Below are 10179 nucleotides of genomic sequence, written 5' to 3'. Positions count from 1 at the left end.
AAATCATGAATATGTCATATTATCCATTAGACCTGGCAAACGTGTCGTGTCGGGTTCATGTCGTGTCAAGACATTAAACGGGTTGATAGTGCTTAACCCTAACCCGACCCGTTTAATTATCGTGTTGTGTTGTATCAACCCATTTATTTTCGTGTCGATTTCGTGTCGGGTTTCGGGTTATGGTTTAACTTTTGAAGTTTTTAATTTTCTACTTTGACCTTAAATATTTTTATTTATGTTATTAATTACTTGATAAAACTTATAACAATGAAAAGACATTTAAAACACAATCCATTCATATATTTTGCATTAAGTGTTATATATCAAAAACAAAAATATTCAAGGTCAAATGTGAAGAATAAAGACTTCAAAAGTCAAAATTAGACAACAAATATAGGACAGAGGTAGTAGTAAGTTTAGAAAGCAAAATGGAAAGAGTTGGAGTTAGAAAGCAAATGAAATAGGTAGTGAGGAAGAGTAAAATTAAGTCACTTTGAAATTTTGAATTTTACTTTTAGTTCTTGAATTTTGGCCACTATATATATATATATATATATATATATATATATATATATATATATATATATATATATATATATATATAATTAAACGGGTCATCTTCGAGTTGAAAGTCTTGACCCTAACCCTACCCGTTTAATTATCGTGTCATGTCTTGTCAACCCGTGTACATAAACGGATCGAAATCTCTGACCCTAACCCGCTAACTTCATGTCAGGTTCGTGTCGAGTTGTCATGTCGTGCTAGATTTTGCCAGGTCTATTATCTATATTATCCATTAAAGTCTTTTTTAAAATACAAATTATCTATCTTATCACTTTATATTTTAGTATATGTTTAACATTTTAATTATAATAAGAAGTGATTTTTAAAAGTTTCTTTCACTTATTAATAATAACAAGTGGTTTTAAAATTAATAAGCAATATATATAAATAATAAAATAAAATTACATGGATATGTCATATTATCCATGCAAGTCTCTTTTAAAATGCAAATTATCTATCTTATCAATTTATTATTTAGTGTATGTTTCACATTTTAATAATAAAATTGCATGTTATTATTAATAATAAGTGGTTTAAAATTAATGAATAACAATTTTAAATGATAATAACATCAAATTATAAATTACATTTAGCTATAAATAAATTGTATTTTAAATGAACATCATTATTGAAATTAGAAAATGATCGCATAAGTAAAAATATAATTAATTAATAATAATAATTGTCAAAAATAATACTGAATAGATAATTATATTTAATTATATTAATGAGGAATGTGGGTTGATGACAATGAATATTATTGTTCAAAATAATTTGAGATTATATATATATATATATATATATATATAAATTACTGTAAAAATATTATCTCAAAGTTAATGTCAATAACATAACTATTTTAAACATATATTTTTCAATATTTTAACAATATATTTTTAATATTCGCTGCGGAACGCGAGGGAATTCGTCTAGTGTTATGTAATCATCGTGGTTGAACATGATGTTAAATTCTCTAAAACTAAACGGAAGCATAAGATAAATTTAGTTTTCTTATTAATTAAATATATTTTTAGATAAATTAATACGGAATTTTTGTTCATTATAATATTAATTTGGGCAAAAAGAGAGCGAGAAAGTGATTAGGTACAGCCGTACAGGTCTATAGGACCCATCTAATTGGAACATAAGTAACAAAAAGTAATTAATAACACTTTATGGGCAATAGTAATACTATGTTTGTTAAGTATACCATATAAAACAAAAAGAGGTATAAAATACTCCAATTTAAAATTACAAATGAGACAAAAGGTGCAAAGATATTAAGGTAGTATATTTTTAATGATAATATTGATTTAAATAACAAACATTATTTCTGTTAGATTTAACACAATTCTTTATTTGTTGTTACATATGATATAACTAATTCGAGTATATATATATATATATATATATATATATATATATATATATATATATATATATATATATATATATATATATATATATAGTTAAGATCGGTTGAGAACTCAAAGTTTCCCGAAAACCCAAAAACTAAAAGTGGAGCGTTGGATCAAAAGTAATTCGTTAAAGACATGATCGTCATCTTACCAATCTCATTTAATATTTAATTTTTTTGTGTTACTTAATATATTAATATAAATGTCTAACAATTAACAAAATAACTTAAAATTTTGGATTTATTTTTTTTATAAAAAATTTCGATATTTTAAAAAAATGGAGATTTTTTAATTTTTTTCAAAAACATGAATTTTTCAAAAAAAATGAAAAATATAGAGTAAATTACGCGAATGGTCCCTATGGTTTAGTGTAATTTGCGTGTTTGGTCCCTAACTTATTTTTTTAACTCGGAAGATCCTTACTGTTTGTTTTTCTTACGTGTTTGGTCCCTGTCTTAACTAAAAAGACTATTTTGCCTTTGATTTTTTAATTTATTTAAATAAATACACCCAAGCCCACCCCCTCACCTTACCTTATCTATTCCGCCAATTTTCCATATTTAAATAATTGTCTTTTTAGGTAAGACATGGACCAAACACGTAACAAAAACAAACTGTAGGGACCTAGCATGTAACAAAAGCAAATAGTAGGGACCTTCTGAGTTAAAAATATAAGTTAAGGACCAAACGTGCAAATTACCTCAAACCATAGGGACCATTTGTGTAATTTACTCAAAATATATTTTTTTTAATAAAAAAACTGCATTTTTTTTTTCAAAAAGAAACTGCTTTTTCTTTTAAAAAAAGTTGCATTTTTTTTTTCAAAAAAATCACTGTAAGTTTTTTTAAAAGAAAAACTGCATTTTTTCAAAAAAAAAAAACTGTAATTTAAAAAAAAAAACTGCGAGTTTTTTTAAAGAAAGTTACAGTTTTTTTGAAAAAAAAAATTATGCATTTAAAAATAAGACTGCATTTAAAAAAAAAGAAAATTTTTTGGTGCATATATGCATATTTTTTTCAAATGCATATATGTATATTTCTTATACTATAATATTCATAAGTAAATCACAAAAAATCTCATTTTTATTAATTAATCTATAAACACAATAATACAAGTATTTCATTCGATACAAAATAAAATATAAAAATAAAAAATGCTACAAATTTCAAAGCGTTTTCATGTCTTCGTGTCAATATTTCCTTATTTTCTTCAATTTATTTTTTTTCAACTCTTCAATATTCACCACAATTTCTTCCAAATTTACAAGAAAATTAAAAAAAATTGATTGACGCAAAAACACTCACAAAAATACATATGTGATTTTGATGTGATTAACATATGAATCACATGCGATTCACATGTGAATCGTATGTGATTTACATGTGAATCATATGTGATTTACTTGTGAATCATATGTGATTTATGTGTGATTCATATGTGAATTACATGTGAATCACGTGTAAATGTGATTTAAATGTGAATCATATGTGACCAACTTGTGATTTACATGTGGATTACAAGTTATTCATATGTGGATTACATGAGATTTACATGTGAATCACGTGTAATTATGATTTACATGTGAATCACATGTGATTCATATGTGATTTACATGTGAATCATCTATAATTGAGATTTACGTGTGAATCACATGTGATTCATATGTGATTTACATATGAATTACATGTGAATCACATGTGATTCATATATGATTTACATGTGAATCACATGTAATTCATATGTGACTCACTTGTGATTTACATGTGAATCACTTGTGATTTACATGTGAATCACTTGTGATTTACATGTGAATCACTTGTGATTTACATGTGAATCACATGTGATTTACATATGAATCATATGTAATTCATATGTGATTCACTTGTGTTTTACATGTGAATGTGATTCACATGTGATTTACATGTAATCTGTATGTTAATTATATGTGAATCATATGGATTTATATTTGATTTACATGTGAATCACATTCACATGTAAATCACAAGTGAATCACATATTTTAAAAAAACACCTTATATATTGGACATATTTAGTCTTTATGGAAATACTAAAAAATATTTTTCTATCATTTTCCCTAATATTAAAATGTAAATTAAAAAATATATTAATAAATAAATATTAAAAAAAATCACAAATGGCGTTCATGAAATTTTAAAATTCTAAAAAAATGGCTTTAATAATAATAACCTTTTTTCATAATGGTTATTTCACAAACTAGTAAAAAAGAAACCTGCAAGAGAACACGAGCTGGCTTGAATGAAATCTCAACTTTATTTGGAGAAGTCTTCTCCCAATCAATGAGTTTCTCAACATTTGCCTTGGTGACTTGGAAATTGTCACAATTACGGATGGCTGATTCAAGAAGTATCCTAATTGAATATGGCAGATTGTCTGATCTCCATATGAACAAAAGTTTGATCTGTTTCAAGTGACTGTTAATTTATAGATTCTTTAAATGAAAATTATCAGCTAAAAAGTTGGGAAGTGAAGCGGAGGAGTCAAAAAGACTTACCAACTCTTGGATCATTCAGCGTAGGCAAACTATAGAACTTTCCAAACTCTCCACCTCCAGGCTTGGGGAGACCAGTCAAAATCCCACTGAAAGCATGATCAAAGGTTGTAGATGCAATTAAACATACAAATCAGATCTAACAACTCAAAGACAATCACAATTTCAGGTTGTATGACAAGTGCTACCTAGTGGATTTGGTTCCCATTCTGTTGCGCGGGAACAAGGTTATCATCGTCATGGATTAGATGTGCAGTTGGTGCGTATTAGGACCCCAAGTGGGGGAGAGCTGGTGATTCAAGGCGACTGTGAGTGGGGTGCCAATGGTGCGAGAGTACCCAAATGTGTTTCCAGAGGAGCTACCGGAGATACCTCCGGAGAGACAGGTGGAGCTTAGGATTGACCTAGTCCCTGGTGCGGCTCTGATAGCCAATGCACCATATCGGTTGGCTCCTTCCGAGATGCAGGACTTGTCTACACAATTGCAGGAGCTGTTAGACAAGGGATTCATTAGGCCAAGCAGTTCTCCTTGGGGAGCCCCGATTTTGTTTGTGAAGAAGAAGGTGTTGGATTAGTGTCTAAGTCCATAACTATTTTGGTATGTACTTGACCCGATGGTGCATGGTCCTTTTGGGTTGCCTTCACCAAAGCAACTTGATTGGAGAAATGAATAAAGAGAGAGAGGATAATATGATTTATTAATATGTTATAAGAATAATATATTAAAGGAGAAATCATATTTGTTTAATTAATATTGGTCAATAATTAATTAAGAATTAATTTTGTGATCAAGTGTAATTAATTAAACTAGAGGGGGTTGAATTGTAATTATGTGATAGTTACAAAATAAGGTAAGGATTATCTTATATATATGGTGGACGAATTTAAGGTTGGAAAGCCTTAGAATTCGAGTATGATAAGGATTCAAGGATTATCTTATTGGTTGCTTAATGGATAATCAACTAGATAAGGATAATGACTAAAACCCTATCTTTACACCTATATAAACACCCCTAGGGTCATGAATTCGTGTATCCCTTCCCAAGAGGTCCTAGATACGAATTCTAACCTCTCTCCTCTCTCTTTATACCTTCTCCACTTGCTTATGGTGTTTGTAAGCCATTAGAGGAGTGACACTTGTGACTCTAAGCCTTCCAAGGTCAATTCAAGGAGGAATTGGATTGTTATTGCTATATAACAATCAAGGTATGTTCTTAAACCTAATTATATGTTAACATTGATTTCCATATGCTAGAATTAGGGTTTATAGTCTTGGATTCAAAGTATGTACAATAGAGAAACCTAGATCCAAGCATTAGGGTTTGTATGAGCACATAGGATGTCTTATGACCAAAACCCATCAGTGGTATCAGAGCCATGATTGGTTTCTATTGTATTGATGCTTGATGTAACTGAAAATCGTGTTTTGGCCTCACTGTTCGACCTGACTCGGCAAGTCACTCTTAGACTCGGCGAGTCAGCCCTACTCGGCGAGTTCCAGAGGGTGACTCGGCGAGTCGGTGCGTCAGACAGTGCTTATCTCGGGATTTCTTGCTGTTTTTGCATTAGGATAATTACCTTATCATGTTAGATTAATATTAATCCGATTATATGATATATTTGACTATATTTTTTTAATCTAATTGAAGATATTTATCAATTAATAAGATAATTGTTTCCTTATAAGATAATTGATTAATTATTTTAAGTAAATTGATAAATTATTTTGCAAGAAATCATCAAATATGGATAATTATGTGATTAAATGTTAATTTGAATTATTTGTTATTTGATCCTTGTTGTTGTGAAAAGTTTCATATTTGGCCCTTTAGGTTTTATAGTTTAAATTTGAACCCCAAAAGTTTTGTTGTTTTGAAATTTAAATAGTTGAAACCCTAATGTTTTGAAAAAGGTTTCAAAACTTGCCCTCAAGTTTTGGAATTTAAATTTTGATTAAATAGTTTAATTTTGATGCATATTTAAATTCTAAACCCTAATGTGTTGAAATGTTTCAAAACTTGCCCTCAAGTTTTGGAATTTAAAAGTTGATTAAAAGTTTAATTAGGAATGTTAAATTCTAAAACTCTAGTATTGTTTTGAAAAAGGTTCAAATCACACCCTTATGGTTTTATTAACTAATTAAGGCGTATAATTAAAGAGGTTTAATAAATCCATAAAAGTTTAGGTTTACAATTTAAGTAAATTAAAAGTATAATTGTTAAATTGAACCACCTAATATTTTAAAAAGTATAAAATACACCCTATACTATATATAACATTAAAAGTCTAACATTATATATATGTATGAGTAAAAGTCAGTCTTACCGTTAGTAGGCCTCATTCACGAAGCTGGTCTATAAGGGGTGTTTAAGGAAATTGCCTATAAAATGGCGATTGAATGGGTATCCACTCTTACCCACCGCACTCTTGACTAGTGGAGGGTCGTTAGCCGAACGGGTAGGATAGGACAAAACCTTCCATTATAAGTATAATGAAATATAAAAGTAACTAAATGTTTTCATAAAATTCCCAATCTTAGTTACTTAGGCAAAAGTGAATTGATGCAATTCCATGAAATTACACTTTGTGCCCTTGCGAAGACGTTAGTGGAGCGTGTGTGGTTTACCGGCACACTAAATGGTTCTAAGCAAAGGTAGCAAAGGGTGACTCAATGTTTGTCATAGTTCGGTGGAGCGTGTGTGGTTTACCGGCACATCGAATAGGTGACTGTAACATGTGAGTGCACCATGTAAGTTTGCATGGTTATTCACACCCGCTTTGTGATCCTCGGCATCCCAGTCACAAACAAGAGGGGCATATCGAGATTTAAACATGCCATTGAAAGTTCAATGAATCTCAAAGGATCTAGGAGTTTTCATAGATTTAAAACTTAAATTTCTTTTTCGTTTTTCGTGGTGGAAATTAGTGAATCGTCATTCACTTACCTTCAAATATTCTGCAATTAGGGTTACGGCATCCCTCTCCCGAGTTGTAGAATATTGTGTTGGGTCCTAGCCTTAGTATCTCATTTGGGTGATTTACTAAGGACTCAATCTATCGACTAACTTGAATTCGTTTTCTCCCGTTTTGTAGATGTCAAAGTTCGACAACTATGGTCTTCCCAAATCCCGTGGAACAAGCATTCCACATGAAGATGATATTCCACGATTCAATCGAGGAACGAGAAATCATGCTTAAATTCCTCCTCCTCCTCCTATTGTTCTCCCCAACCCACAAGATCGAAGAATTGAAAGGTTCAATATCACTAAAGCCCTATTGGAAATGAAACATGAAGATGGTAAACCCGTGTGTGCCCACGTTCTAGGAATGAAATCACACATTGATAGGTTGATAATGTTGGGTGTGTCATTCCCAGATCAGTTGGCTGTAAATTGGGTTTTGCAGTCACTTCCTGAATCATATAATGAGTTCAAAAGAAAGTATTATATGATGGATCATGACGACAACCTCATTGACCTAACATGCTCATTGCTGTTGAATCAGAAATGATTTGGCGAAGTAATGGAGCGTATTTGTTGCGAAAGTCAACCGACCATGCTTCCGAGGACGTTCTAGGAGAACCGACCTGCGTTTACTGCCAAAAGAAAGGGCGTTGGATACAAGTCTGCCCAAAGAGCCTGAAGAGTCCAGAAGATGGGAGAGTCAAAGAGTATGGCTGCGCTTCAGGCAAAATCCACTATCTAACTTCATTAAGTTCCTATTCATTGATTCTTAATACATAATGTGATAAGATTGCATTTGAATGTTTTGCAGGATCGGTGAAAAGAAAGGAAGCTTGGTGAAAAGAGCAAGATGAATCTAATCACAAGGAATGGATCTTGATCGCATGGACTTGAAGATTAGATTTTGAGCTTAGATAGTTATGATAGAGTTGTTAGAAATTTTCTTTTGAAATACATAGTTTTCAATGGATTTTGCATTGTAAGGACAAATGTTTTCCGCTGCATTTATAAATAAAATAAATTTTCGTTTGACTTATTTATTTATTTATTTCCTTGCAATGAAATCGTTATGAAAATTGGTGTTTGCATATTTCTACAAAAAATGGATATGATTCTTATTTATGGTGTTTATGGAAAAGTCGAGAATTTACCAAATGGGGAGAGTTTCTCATCGCCCAAGTTTCATTTGGACAGAAACTTGGAATCATGCAACGTGGATGCACGATGAATGAGAAATTTCGTATTTGGAAATTAGACTGATTCATTGACAAAGTGTCAAGTGAAGGACTAAAAGATCGAGCACACAATGTTGCGTGTTGATCAAGTCCACCATAAGAGTAACAATGATATACGTCATGATTTACTAAAGGTTTAGTAAATATGATTATACTTACAAGATTAAGTGTAATTTTGAATTGATTAAATGGTTTAGATCAATAGCAGAACGAATAAGAAGAATCAAGTAGGCAGAAAGATAAAAGTTTCTCCATTCTAAGAAGATGGGAGAGTACCTTTTATGCTTTATGATAGGTCTTAATGATTAAGAACCATATCTCAATTGATCCTCTAAGTGAGTCTTAGTACAATTTTATGTCTAAGAAGAGGAATCAAGAATTGAAGAAATGGTTAAATCAATAAGTCAATCATACTTCGTTCCAATAACAAGTCTTAAAGTTAAGATTGTGACATTGAGTGAAAGGTATTAAGAAGGTTTGTAACTTTCATTAAATGTGGAAAGTTGTGATGTCTTGGATAAGACAAAGACCAACTAGGACCAATTTATGAAGTCTTTTGATAAAAGCTACACTAACTCTTGAATATTTGTTTGTCAAGAAATGGTTTTTGACAAGAGAATCTTATATGTCAAGGAGTCAGTGGGAGTCTTAATGGTCTTGAAAGGTTTCAAGAACAAATCAAATAAACCTTATCGATCATCACTAGCACACGAGTTGAGGTTTACAACCTATCGTGTTGACATTATTTTGATTCTGTGCCAATCCAATCAAGTTAATTATGCATGTGAGTTCTATGAGTTCTCATTTTGAACGCATAAAAGGCAAAGCACCTTAATCAATGAAAGGTACATTGATAGGAAAGGGTGAGCTGCTTAACTACTTGGAAGACATGGTGGGCAGTTGTGCTACCATAAAGGCAAGAAATCGAGATCAAGAAAGTTCGATCCATAAGAGTTTGAATTTGTCGTAAACCTTGGTTTTGACAAATTCACATGGATAGGAACAAATACACTGTTTAAATCTAAGTGTCATAAGATTTCCTCCTTCATGAAAATGATTGTGAGGAAATGCTTTCACTAAGACAGATTTTAAGAAGATAGTGATTGTAAAATTGCATTCTCGAATTCAATTATGGTTACGACATCCCTTTCCATAATTTGAATTGTGAGGTTTGGCAATTAGTCTTAATTGTTTAGACACACATATGAACTATCGAAGGCAAATGTGTATAATATCAAGAAACGTTGATAAAAGATTATCAAAGCACTAAGTATTAGAAACATGAATTTAAGAAATTCAATAAGCATTGTTTTTCTGAAAGTTAAGATGTTTATGAATACATGTCGAAGCTAGTGGGAGCATAAGTGTTATGTTTTATAATAATCATCAAGATAGTGGGAGCATAAAAGTTATGATTGTATGATTATTAAGGAAAGTATTGCAAGATTAGCAATATTAATTATAGAAAA

The sequence above is a fragment of the Lactuca serriola genome, chromosome 7 (assembly GCF_051521515.1).
Source record: "Lactuca serriola cultivar US96UC23 chromosome 7, Lser_US96UC23_V15, whole genome shotgun sequence".
Lineage (NCBI taxonomy): Eukaryota > Viridiplantae > Streptophyta > Magnoliopsida > Asterales > Asteraceae > Lactuca > Lactuca serriola.
The sequence above is the reverse complement of the archived record's forward strand: the minus strand, read 5'-3'. Positions refer to the sequence as shown.